A 14,687-nucleotide genomic window follows, 5' to 3' on the forward strand; every position below is an offset into this window, starting at 1 on the left:
TTTATGAAATTCTGGATAAATGATTGATGACACTGAACAGTTTTGTGGTGCTCTCTTTATTGACCTCTTATAGTGTCTTAAAAAACTACAGTGTTCAGGTCTAGATTATGTTGCACTCAAATGGTTCTCAGACTGCTGTGGTAGATGGTGCTTCTCGGTCCATTACAAGTTATATTAGTCATAAATAACGTTATTGATTGATAGCTGATTGTTTAGTCATGGAAATGTAATGTTATCTGGTGTTTTTCTGGTGTGGACAATCTAAGCATGGATATCTCAAGCACATGCATTCAAATCTGTGGTTTCTATGATGCAGAGTAAAAATAAATGCATCCCTCCATTATTTCCCTCTGAAACAGCCTCTACTATTGAGAATGCATACAATTCTCTACATACCATGATCATGTGTCCTCATAAATGCAGACATACACCTAGCCCACAAACATAAAGATACACATAATGACAATGACATGCTGCTAAGGCATATTTGTAGCTGTGAATAATTCATATATTTTGAAGATTTAATGATGTGTGCATCATAGTGGATGGAGTATTCCTGGCCAGTCAAGGTCCCAAGCCCTGCCTGCATCAGGACTGGAGCAGAATGCCTAACAAGACTGGTGGGCTGAGGATATCAGTGTTTTGTCAGAGTGTGTGTGTGTGTGTGCGTGTGTGTGTGTGTTTGTGCATGTGTGTGTCAGTGTTGAGCTAGGGAGTGGTCTTAAGATCACAGGGTGAAGGCTGCAAGCAAAATGCATCTTTAATTCCAAAGTTGTTTATCTTTCCTCCTGTTAGATGTGCAGAAGTCTGTATAATGTAGAAAACCTCAGCAATAATTACACTCAATTTCAGTTGATGCACAAAGGAAATAGCTCTCGGTAAATCCAGAAAACAATCTTTAACACCCTCAGAGAAGAGTGTTTACATCAAAGTGGCATCAATAATTCCACACTGAGACTCATTTCCTACAGGTTAAACTTGTGTTTGTCCCTGACAAGCTTAGTAAAGATGGTACAAGGGTAAATCCTGCAGATAAACCCTCCCCAAGTGTTTGAGATATTTGGTAATTTTACTTTATTTACAGCTCCCATCCAGGAGAAGTTACACTCTTTGCCACAGCAGATGCTTGAAATGCCAGCTCACTATACAGGCAGCAGAAAGAAGGCAGTACAAGAGCTGAAGCCACTGTGCCTATAACTGGATTTACACTGCATTTGCATGAGCCTTTTCCACACTACATTAAGCAGAAAGTGGAGATAGACCTAATAATGTGAGCCCCTTATTTTACTGCAGTGATGAGCTAATTTCAGCCATTACCCTTGAGAAATCTTCTTTGTTACCTTTTGGGAGAGTCTGCTGAGCAGGCATGCTCTTTCTCACTAACGTCCTGCAACAGAATTCAAACAATTTCACTCTCAGCAACTAACCAGTGATACTACAGTGGCACTGGTTACTTATATAGAGTAGGGTTCAACTTTTGTCCTGTGATTTTAAAATTACTTTCATTTCATTCATTTGATTTTACTGCAAATAATTTAGCATAAAAAAATAAAAAAATAGTGTCATTTTTGATGTTATTCTTTCAATACTTGATGGAAATAACCCTGACGATGTCATCGGGGTTAATTTGACTTGGGCTTAAAACTACACATTTATAAGAGAAAGTCCGCCTTACAAACTGGAGGCGTGGAGTTTGAAAGAAAAGGGCAAGACAAGAGTTTACCCAGCAGTAAGGGTTAAGTGAGAGCCGGTATGGGAAATGTAGGACACAGTGTTTTTGGAGCTTCTCCCACACAGACTAAAAGTGAGGCTATCTCAGCCTCTTGATAATGACCTTTTTTTTTTGTCTGTTTCTCATTTGGTACTCAACTTTATGGGAGTACAATTTAAATAGCAAAAAAGGATAAATTTTCTTACTGGTCTCAGCTGTCCTGTCTTCATCAAATGGACAGTCAACATGGAAATGGAGCTGATGGGAATGAAACCACAATTACTGTTTGATTAATGGAATCAGTTCTTTTAACAGACTTTGCACGTCATGAAATCGACAGATTAAACTAATCTTAACCGTTGATTGAATGTAATGGAAACTAATAAGATGTACTTATCTTTATTCACTCTGTGTAATTTTAAGTTAATGTTTAATAATTGCATCATTACATGCCATCTGTTATTGCTAATGGAAATCAAGAGGGGTTTTAAATTCTTAGCTGAAATCATTCACAGTACAACCAACTACCTTGTAATTCCCCACAGCCTTCACTTGATACAGCTCTTTTCAGACAGGATTAGTTTAGCAGGTAGAGGAAGGTATGATGTAATCATTACCAGAGCATGTCCACAATTTTTAGTCCCATCTGAATCTGCCATGGCATTCATTTTTATGGACTGCTTATGCCTGCACCAGTTAAATTTCTGTCCCCTTTTACCATCTTTATGATGTCCAGTGAAAATAACCTGAGGAAATACGAGTCCAGCTCAAACTGACATCTCTGAGATTGTTGCCAAATATTGGGTCATTTCCTTTGGGGAAGCACTCCTTCTGTATGGTAGTGAGCCATCTGCTCAAATTGCAATTGGCAGCAGGGTTCAGCCCAAAGAGGGAGCTGACCCAAAGTCTCAGCACTGGTCTGGCTGTGACTTCTCCTCCGCTTGTCATCCTCTGCAAATTGGACATTTGATGTTCTGGGTTAGTAGCTATTGTCCTGCAAACTGCAAACAGGTCTCAAGGTCTAGAGTACCTTAACAGCTGACTGGAGCTGTATGTTGAAATGTATGATAAAACACATAAAAGTGGAATCTAATATTTGTTAGCCACATTATTTTTTCAATTTGTGCTTTTCATGGACTAATTTTCCCCATGTTACACTTGGAAGCTGACTCTCAGAAGAAATGAAATTACTTTAGGGATTTTAATGACTCTAGACAGCAATTTGATCAAGATAAATTCAAAGCAAGCTGGGGACTTTTAAGAGGTTTTAAGCTATTTAATCTTGCAATGCTTGCCGCACAATGTACCGAATGTTCAGTAAACAGATATGCTCGTTATCAAAAATACCATTACTTGCTATCTTCTCGCCTTAATTTGAGCCATCATCGAGAGACCCAGGAGAGGCCTAACAAATGGCTGCAAACAGCTTAATGCCTGTCAGATTGAGAGCCAAAGATGTAATTATTCCACTTACATAGCATACTGCTGTTGTCATAATTAAAGTTGTAATAGAGAATGACTGCTGGAGAGGCCTTCCTGTTACGCATTAAGATCAGATAAATACAGTGAGAGACAGTGAGGTTGGTGTTGTTTATCAGTATCTCTTCTACGCCTGTGTCAGCAAAAGCTAAATAATTATAGCCATTCTACTTATTTCTGCCAATAGACATTTTTTACAGCAGCAGCTATTTTGACATGACATATTAAGGTAAACACAGGTGTTACAAATTATACTAATCAAGGTTTTATTCCATTCAGGTAAAATTGCATTCAAATGCAATAAATGCATGCATATGAATGATAAGGTTAAGGTCATTTCCCCTGTCCTCTATGTAGAAAGTGAAGTTTTTATTTTACTTTTGTTGTTGTTTGTGATTTTATTGGCTGCTAAGAGCTTTACTATTATACTGTACACATGTATGCTCTGCAAAACATTCACTGACAACATACAAATTGCTGCCAATATAAATTATCCAGGCAGCAGTATAAATGTAGTTTTAAGGATGCATTGACTGATGAAGGTTATGGCACAATATTATTAAAATATTCAAATAATCAAATGTGCACACCAGACTTCACATCTGACCATATCTTCCACAGATGATCAAATCTACTAACTGCTAAATAACTGCTTTACAGCACAACAGGAAACGAGAAAAGACTGTATTTTTTCTTTCAGAACAGACAAAGCTAAACTTAGAGCTCAGAGTTTTTACTGGTGGCAGGTGGTGAAAATGGTGAAATGTAAAAATTGTTCTCACTGTCGTCCTCCTGCCAGACAAAGAGGAAACCAATCCCAGGGAGGAAAGGGAGCTTGTGGCAACATCCTCTTTGGGACAGGAAGCAGAGGCATTCTTGCAAAGGAAACATGAAAAATAAGAAATCATATAAGCCTCATTTGTTCATCAGACCATAGGGTATCTCACGGTATCTCAAGGTATGTAGTTGTTATTATGGCTGTAAGTATAGTATGAACATCTAACCCTGTCCTCTCCTATGTGTTCTGACTTATAAAGTGACTATTATCATATGGTGCCATATCAGTTAATGTATTTTGGACTAGAAAACTTTAAATTATTTGTGCAACACAATTTACATAATTGGTAAGACTGCAGTGTTTGTTAATGTAATCTAGTCTACAACCTTGGAAGCTTAATGTTAACTTCATCAAACTTGTCTGAGACCTGACAGAATAGTCCTGACAGTCCATATGGGAATGCCAGTTATAATATCACTGAGCCAAATGTATTCAGAAAATATCCTTCCAATTATACAATCCACTTTTGGACCAGGATTTCAGTCGTTTCACCTTGAAATCATGTGACAAAGTCAACACAACAGTAAAGTGTACTACAGTTTTGGACACTGTGTTTTCATACAGGGTGAGACCAGGACAGGACACAGTAGCCGTGTAATTGCGTATCACACAAGAAAAGACAAAACATGATCAGCTCAGCAGATGAACAAATTTGGAGTTCACCCCCCACTGAGCAGAAGCTCTAAACTATGGGACTATAATAGCTATTTTGAGATTGGTGTTATTCCACCTTGTGTTTTAGGGGTACTAGATTATTATTAGATCCAGTTATGAACTGACCTTCATGTTATTAAACTTTATCGACAGTTCTCCCTGGTAATATATTTATCCACAGCAGTGTGTGCACTGGGAGGAGCAGAAGCGTGGGGGTATTAGAGATAAATATTTGACTTTCTGAGTTTACACTGTTTATTAAGGATTATGAGTTCGAGAGACCATCACTCCATGTGCAAAGTTTTGTCTTCCTCCATCCTCCTGATCTGCCTATTCCCTGCCAATCCATCAGTCTGCCTCTCAGCGGGATCTCCTATTTCATAAACATGTCCGTATGAGAACACCTCTACATTCACAAGTAAGACTCTGTGTGTCTTTGTGTGTGTGTGTGTGTGTGTGTGTGTGTGTGTGTGTGTGTGTGTGTGTGTGTGTGTGTGTGTGTGTCGGGGGTGGTTGTGTGTGTGTGTGTGTGTGTGTGTGTGTGTGTGCAGGCGTGTGCACATATATGGGTAAGACAGTAATGTGGGAGTGGTTTGATTAACACATGAAGAGAAGAAATTTGTCGTTCATTAGCAGAGACACTACAGCAGTATTAATTGGATACATGCCAACCCAGAGGAATCAGACTGCAGTAGCTCACTGGATATAATTTGATTTCACAATGTTGAAAATAAATCTTAGAATCTTTTAACCTCAAAAGTAACAGGCACAATTCATCTGTGTCACTTGACATGATCATCACAACCGCTCATCTTATCAAAGCATCATCTGTCAAAGATCTCCCGTGCCATAAGGGACATAGTCAGGTATAATAATGTGATGAGTGCTAACCTATTACAGGCGTCAAGGTAAGAAAGTCATTTAAGGACATTTGCTTGGTTTTTGAGGGTAGACCCCTATTTACGATTAATGAATCAATATATTTGACTTATTTAGAATTTTTTTTTTTTTCATATAGTAGTACAATATAGTTATTTCTACTCCCTCCATATTTGTAGCTGCGATGCAAACTAAACTATCAGTCATAAACTGCCACCATTCACCTCAGTTGCCCAAAGAGGTCAGGGGTTGCATTCATGTATGAATATTTGATAACTCAATTAAAAAAAAAAAACTTCGACAGGGGTGAAATGCAAAAAAAAAGAAAAGAAGGGAAAAAAAGGAAAAGTTACTCCTAATTACGGTGGTATTTCTTGCCTCATTTTAATTTTATGGACATTTTGTGAACTTGCCCTCACTAACCATTAACTTCTGACCCTAGTCATAGGTCATTAAACATCATTTATTTCATACAATTTAAAAACCCAACCTCTGAGCAGCATAACCTTTTAAAGGGTCAAATCATCATATGCAAAAACTTAACACTAAGAAAAATAAATAAATAAAATAAAATTAGATAATTGCTGTTGTACAACCTTAAAGGGTGACATTCAAAAACTCACAAAGAATCGACTGAAAACATTAAAGCCACACTAATCAATATTGTTATGTCGACAATCAGTCATATGACTATGTATAATGTGAAAGAGTTGCTCGCAGTGATCAAGAAATAGAGAATTAGCACCCAACTCTGTTGTTCCCCTCAGTGGCACATGTAATTATATCTTAGTTTAGCTAACTGGTTTAGTTTACGACAACTTTACTGTTATGGTTCAATCTCACTGCTCTCATCAAATTAACTTCCATCAGCAGCAGGCAGCTGTTTTCAAGCGAAAAAACCCAAACCCCTAAGAATACTACTAGCTGGTAGACTCAGTATCGGCAACCAACTGCCCAGCAACACACAGCAGACTGACAAAGTAAGTGACATGCTGGGGAACACTAGATCATTTGGGTGCTAAAGAGTCAAATATATCAGTCCACAGTTGTTGGAGAACAAAATGAGATGCAAGAAAGCTGATTAAAGTGATAAAGTCTTATATTTGTCAGGGTAGCCAGAAAAAAAACTCCAAATGAATGCTAATGTTGCTCTGTTCCTGCTGGATATGGTTCTACAATGAACTCTCATATGAAGTGATCACACTTTTTACATGGAGTACAAAGTCTCAGAGTGTGTCGGGGAGATTGATTAATTAATAAATCATTACATTCAGATACACCAGATACCACTGACAGTTGTGTTAATGGTTTGCCACTGTCATTTTGCAAACACGGCCCCTTGTCTTTGTGTTTTTGGTAACCCTTGCATTATGGTAGGCCGAATGTGTGGTTTATGATTATGGAGACTTAACTGTTTTACCTAATTTTCTCAAAATGGCTGATAAAAGAAGCATTTTCATAATAATAATAATAATAATAATAATAAGGAAATATTGCCTAACTTTTATTTATAGACATTCAAGCACTAGCTACTTATACTGGTTCTTGACAGAAAATTAACATTTGTGCAAAGTCTTACACAACTGTATACACATGTATCACAAAATGAGTAGTTCAAGAATAAAGATGTGAACTCTTTAATATAAAGTAATGTGTCAAGTTTTTATGGTACATTTTTAGAAACATCAGATAAAAATATCAGATGGTGATTAAAAAATGATGTTGCCAAAAACATAAATGTAATAGCAACAGCACCTCAAACTGTGCAAGTGTGTAAGTACAGAACCTGAGTAAACTTTGTTACTCTATGAGATGTGCACAGTTCTGGGAACATTCGATCAGACAGGCAAACTAGAGCTGCAGCTCTCGCAGGGAGCACAGATTACAAAGAAAGACTGCTTTTTTCTGCAGGATGCAGTCATAAAAAAAGACATTTTTCATTGGCTGTGGGTTATCGACTGTGACTGTGATCAATAGCAATGTATAATGTCTGCACTCCACCGCTCTTAATAATGAGCCGCAAACACAGCCAAATTCTCATTTTGTTTGGCATCGAAAGAATAACAAGGTTGTTAACTACAAAGGTTACATTGATTAATATCCCCTCTCGCCCATCAATGGATGAGTAATTCTTGGTAATGGAACATGCTTTGCTCAAAGAATCGATCGGGGTTCATGGAAGTGATGAAAAAATATCTGGTTGATATCGGAGAAATGAATTAGAGGACAATCACAAGGGGGCAATGAGCTCCTGCCTTTTCCAGATGTCTTAACTTGATGGAGTAGAATCTGAGATAACAGGGAAGAAAAAAACAAAAACAAAAATCATGCATTTACAGTTGCTGTTTTCTGCCAAAACTGCAGTAAATCTACACAACTAAACCCTCCGTAGAGCTCAATGTACAAAACTCTACTGTATATGTGGGCAGCTTGCTTCCAGCCCACATCCTGCTTGTGGACACATTCATAATGACTCATTTGATTTGTAGCCAGAAGTGATTATACATATGGCAGATAATACATGCTGTACCTCCTGATAAACCACACATTAAATTCAGCTAAGTGAGGCATATTTTGCTGCATTCAAAAAAGAAAAAAAGCACTTTTGTGTTATTTTTAAGTGAGTATAAAATAAACAACATTCTTTTTTGGCTTCCATGTGGCATCCCTCTTGAGGTGAGGGGGAGCTGCCATTCTGATCATCTAATCCCCACCTCCTCCCCCTCTATACGCCGCTCCTGCCTATCTCTGTGACTGAGGCAGACACCGGTGGAGGGCCAGATGGTGCATGTTACACTTGTTTCGCTGTCGTGCGACTGTTATTTATACGCCACAGAGGCAGCAGCAGCCGCAGCAGCAGCAGCGGGCCCCCTAGACGAAAGCTTTTGTTTCGGAGCTTGAAGAGGAGAGAGAGGAGGCGAGGAGCCGGGAACGAGCAGGAGACAAAAACAAATGTCCCTATTAGATTATCACCTCAGCCCCTGTGGAAGAACTCTCTCCTCCTGTCTTGTGTTTGTAAGCTCTGCTGGCGTGGGTGTGTGCCCCCCGCTGCCAGGAACAGAAAACAGCGGTCTGATATCTCAATATCACCGGTATTAGCCCGCGAAAGAGGCCATGGATCATTTTAATGCCACCTCGTGTACAGGAAGCCCCGAGTGGCGGATCGATGATACATGTCCCCTGGCCACCCATGACACCTACAAGTCGCTCTCTCTCTCTCTCTCTCTCTCTCTCTCTCTCTCACTCACACACACACACACACACACACACACACACACACACACACACACACACACACACATCCCTTAACTGTGCCCTGCATTCCTGCCTTTTTATTCTGTCACACACACACACACACCCCCCTCCCCCACCCACTCAATAAACTGTGAGAAAAAGCAATATCTCTCTCGAAGGCAGAAGAATATGATTAAAGCTTTCGTGCTGCCGTTATCATCCCATGAGCCGTTAACAGCGAGCAAAATGAAGCAAAGTGAATTACCTCCAGCTGTCACCGTGTAGCCTGCAGACCCAGAGTCAAGGGCCTGTAATGTTCAAAGCATTGTTGAAGCTTATAATGACAGATAGAAAGAAAAAAAACCCACTGAAAACGATGTATTGTGGTAAAAAGTTTCTGCCATGGTTTTCACTGTTTTTACTGAGAAGTTACAGAGAAAATACTTGGACAGCTTTTATTACAGTGTAGTGTGTGCAAACAGCTTAACATTGATGTTATGGATAAACATCTACACCAGTGCTGCAAGGCTTTTCCTGGTGCATACTGTAATTTCTCAAATATTGGTGTTTTCATTCACTCACCTTACAGTTATTTCCAGTCGCCTTCATTTTGCCTTTTTTCGGTCAATGTTGAGCTACTCTCAATAAAACTCAACACTTCCTGTAAAAATGTTTCAAATGAAAATGGGCATAATCTCTCCCATTGCTGGTAAACTTTAATTTAAAGCTTTTGTTCCATTAACAGTAACTAAAGATCAGCAGTGTCAAAGCAATTTAATATGATTAATTAAATAAAACATTATTTCTGTTTAAAAGAAAAACTGTTGTTTTCACCGGGTTTTATTAGCAACGACCCTTTATTTTTTTCGTCCACCTTTATTTTACCACCACCTTTTAAGAATCTACAGAATTATTGTGTTGTTCTGTACAGAAGTCAACATCTTCTTACAGACATGTTTATTGTGCTACAATATATAAAAAAATGTTTTACTAAATTTTGTGCTTGTTTGGGGACTTGTTCACCACTGTGATCAAGCAATGGCAGGTGGTGGTTTTCTAACTGTACTTTAAAAAAGATGCAGATCCAGTTAAAGGCTCTGTGGTCCTGTTTTCAGGAGGACCAGAGATCTGTGTGTCCACATTTAAAAGTGAACTTAAAACATTTGTGTTTTTTTTATTTGGCACTGGGTCATGATGGCAGCAGGCCACGTGCACACAAGGTAGTGGATCTCTAGGTGTTCCCAAGCCAGATGAAATACATCTCTGCAGTGTGTTCTGAGTTTACCCAAGTCTCCTACCAATTGGACATGGCCCAGAGACCTCCAAAGGAAGATCATATGCCCGAACCACCTCGACTTGCTTCTCTCTCCTTCTGTGCTAAATACAGCCTAAGTCATGCCCTGGTTTCCCTACTGGCATCCCAGTATCTTTTGCTGCTTCAGGAGACCCCTGGGCCAACCAAGCTTGTAGAGCCTACTTCCCACAGTATGGTACGATACGATACTGTCAGTTTACACTGAAATTAATATTGCATCCTGGGGCATCTCCATTCCAGAAATGCACACATAACAAATTACCTCGCATTGTTCTTGCTAGTAAGTGTTAAAGGGGCAGTTCACCCAAATGATAATAAAAAAGAAATACAAAAAAATAATATCACCATGGTAAAACACCAGTGGTTTTTTTTTTTTTTTTTGTCTAGGTCATAAAAAAATACCTTCTTGGATTTATGCCTCCATCCCAATATGCTGAAAAGATGAAAATCTCAAACTATTTTAGCACTGACAAGACGAGTATTATAACACATACGTTTCTTTCCCTTTGCGTTCGTTTTGCCGTCAGGGTATAAAACAAGACTGTAAGATCAGGGTGTAAGTGGCAATTATTATTCCTGTCATCACACTGAGGCATTCGTGGGTTGTTGAGTTGTTGACTTCCATATAGATCTCAGCAAGACAGCAACGTAAGGGGAAACACTGAGTCATTTCCAACATGCCATTTATTCAGTTAATCCCATCCTTTATCTGTTCTCTTGCTACTTCCAGAGTGCATATTATGTGGTGGGGTGGAAACATTGCAGAGAGAGACACGGGTTATAAACACTGTCGTTAGAAAATGTTCACTCCGTCCTCTTGAAAAGCCAAGAATTTTGCAATCCTTCAAAGATTACATTACAGCTCACCATCAAACGAAATATCATCAGCTCTGGCTGCTACACTAATCGGTAGCAGCAATGAGATGAGAGGGGAGACTCAGACAAGAAGAAAGAAAAGGAAATAGAAAGGAAAGAGAGGAGTAAAGTGAGAGTAGGAGACAAATTGCAGCCGGCTCTCTGATCCCTGTCGGTCTCCCTGTTTGATTGCAGCCCTGTCAGCGTGCTTTAAACCTGCATTTTTGAAGTCGATGGACAATATAATGGTTTACTCTGTGATCTGTACTGAAATGTAGCAGGTGGCAGATGCCTTGTCAAACCTCAGGAAGCATTAGCATTAAAAGTAGTGTGTAGGCAGAAACCAACAGAGTAGATGTTACGGCAGTGAGCTCTCATGTGAATGGAAAGGCAGAGTGTTGATAAATTAAGTCAAATAAATTAGGACAGGGACTCATTTTGTGCCAGACTGACAATTAAAGATGTCTTGGGATTCACCCAGTGATAACATCCATCTCCTCTTTTACATCCATTAAACAGGAGCAATCATCTAGATTGACACAATGAGTGCTTATGAAAAAAAGAACAGATCACATGACATTATTACTTGACTTAGCAACTAATGCTCAGTAATCTAGTTTTCACTGTTTTGTGTCTCTCAAAGGATGTCCCAAATCCATCCTATATTCTCAGCAGGATTTAAGAAGTAGACTGTGCACATAAGGAAAGTGACAGAATGAAGTGTCAGTATGCCCCAAAGTTATCATTTTTATTAGTTTTTGTTTTTATTTCATTTTTAACTTTTGTTTTCAATTCAGTTTACTTTCAGTTAGTTTCCAAAGTGGGTTTGCTCATTTCAGTTTCATTTTTAATGGTTAAAAAAGTTTAGTTTTTGTTTGGTTTCTGTTAGTTTCAGTATTACTTTTAGTTTTTTAAATTATAATATAGGGGGTATTTGTCAGGATTTTATTATGTTGTCTTTAATCAGTAGTGACAGCCGAAGAGCAACAGGAAAGGAGGGAGAGAAAGAGAGAGGGGATGACTTGCAGCAATGGGCCATGGGTCGAAGCCGAACCCATGGACTTTAAACTACAAAACAGACCGTCATTGACAGATAGGTGTGTCTGATCTGGTGCCCTTAACATCAGGAGAGCATTGTCTTCAATACCTTCCAAAATGCATATGAATTATTCATATGATTTTGTTGGTTAGGTTGTTTATCTACGCTATGACTTGGTTAAAGCTGCACTAACTGATATTTCTGTATTAACCAGGGAGTAAATGAATGAATGATGTGTAATGAGAGAGGTGTTGCTTGCAGAGACAGTTTCAAAGAGAATCATCACTCAACTCTGAAGTTTCCTGCACCTCTGTGGAGTGTTTTAATGTCTTACAGCTAATTGTTAGGGTTTTACACTCCCATCAGTGTTGTCTCCAGCTGCAGCAGGCAGCTGTTTACAGTGAAAAAGCTCCAAAAGCACAGTGTACTCTACCTGTCTATCACCAAATCCGAAAGACAAAGTTAGCAACTGGTGAAGATACAGGAACCTTTAGCCATTAGAGAGCCAGATATGTCCTTCTGGGCATTGTGGACACCTAACCAGAACTACAACCAGAGTGAATATCACACTGAGATACTTAGATTAATCAAATGATGATTATTATGTGTAAATAGCTTGCATGTGTTATAAGACATGGATACCCCAAGATGGTGGCTTTTCACTGTCTGCCAACAAGTTTGTCATATTAATGTTATAAGAAGATAATTATGTCAAAGTTGTGTTTACAGCTTGTTCAGTTTCAGTTACTGTTTTGAAGGTGTTAGTATATTTAAAAGAAACAAGTGCTTACTGTTGCTAGGAGACAGCTTCAAACAGAGGTCTCCTGTGTCAAAGTTGGATACTTTCTACTCTCAGTCTCAACATACAGCAGTATATTAAAAAATAAACATATAGCTTGTTTTTAGTGTTTACCAGAAAAAGCAATGCTTGTCTAGTCAAAGACACTCTATTACCATTTGTAATGAAGAGGAGATGGAGCCCATAGCAACTTTTCATAACGATCAATATGCAATTTTAAGCTCATGTAAAGTAGAAATGATGCAATTATAACAGTGAAAATGAAACAGAGTTTTACATGAATTGGAAAATCAAAGCTGTTACCATTTTGTGCAGTCAAGTAATCCAGCAGATTTCACACCTACTTTCGCCCCATGGAGCAAAATGTAAAACCAACTGCAGAGAGATGCCAATCACATTGACAATGATCTCAGTTTACAGTGATTACCCAAAAAATTAAAAACTCCACCACTTTACTTTGTAATACAAACTAAGAAAACATGGCATTGCTTCCATTTTAAAAAAGGTGTGCATTGATCTAAAAAGGCTAAGGGTAATACTTTACTGGGCTTTTGTCAGCCTGCACTACAAGACCGATTGTTGCCAAGCACTTGACGTTTTCTTTTTTTGCTCAATCCAATGGGATGGCATGTGGCTTGGCCCTCGAGGGTGGTCAGACGTAGGTGTTTATTCAGCATGAAATGAGGTGAAGCCTAAAAATACATGGGGGTTGAGGGGGGCACTGGGCGGGGTTAAATGGTTGGCCCTCCATTCAAAGAGCCACAGAATGAACAGCGCCGCCTCATTAGCAGCCTGATATGGAAGCAGGTCCATCTGGAATAGCAGGCAGAGGAACTGGAGAGACTGGGACTGGGCACAGAGAGAGAGGGGTCAGAAATAGCTAAAAGATGAACAGACTGACCGCAGGACACACACACAACACACACACATATACACACACAAAACCACAGAAGCAACCAGTCAAAGAGGAGGATGAAGAGAAGCACAGACACAGACAGAGGATCTCTGAAGCTGTTAGTCAAAGACAATGTCAAACACATACAAATACACAGGACTACAGTACAGCACAAAGACACACAGAGATGCAGATACATTCAATCACATGTACACCATCACAGGCGCACACACACACACACACACACACACACACACCACACTAGACAGAGTCGTCAGATCTACTGTAAGTCCACCATTACATTCTTTCAGCCTCTGAAAAGAAAAACTGTTAAACCGATTGCAGTTTTGTTTTTTGGCATTACAAAAAGCATGAGACAACTTAGGTTCAGTATGAAGACAGTCTGCAGACTGCTGTAGGATGTGAGGTTTGTGATCCAAAGTCAATTGAGACGTATAGACATTAGAGCAGATTATCAAAATCCAACAAACAGTCAGCCCTGTTGCATCTTTTTATTTGATTCTCAAGAGCCCAAGTAGTTTTCCATGTTCTTTTATTTATAACGTGATGTCAAAATGCTGTCCTGTAGCCTACATAACTGAGCTAGTGGGTATTTTCATGGAATAGGAAAGATGTGTTTGTGCTGTACTCAGGTTGATTGTTTACTCAGCCGTAGTCAGCTTCAATTTGTGGGAATGCATGTATATTTTAAATCCCCATAGTGTGATGCAGTACACATGAGTATGGTATATACACAGAGTGTTACTGAGTGGTCATGTTTACATTGGGTATGCAAAAGTAAACATCTCTTATTGTGGGAAGTTTGTATGCATTGCTTGAAGGGTTACTAAATACTGTTCTGTTGGGGGACTCAGGATCTACATTTCCCATAATGCATATGTAGTACAGTACAGTTGATCACAGACCTGTACTCGCCACACTGACTGCACCCTAGGATTTTCTCCATTATTGGATCTGCCCTAATATAT

Source organism: Dicentrarchus labrax, unplaced genomic scaffold, assembly GCF_905237075.1.
Source record: "Dicentrarchus labrax unplaced genomic scaffold, dlabrax2021, whole genome shotgun sequence".
NCBI classification, from domain to species: Eukaryota; Metazoa; Chordata; class Actinopteri; family Moronidae; genus Dicentrarchus; species Dicentrarchus labrax.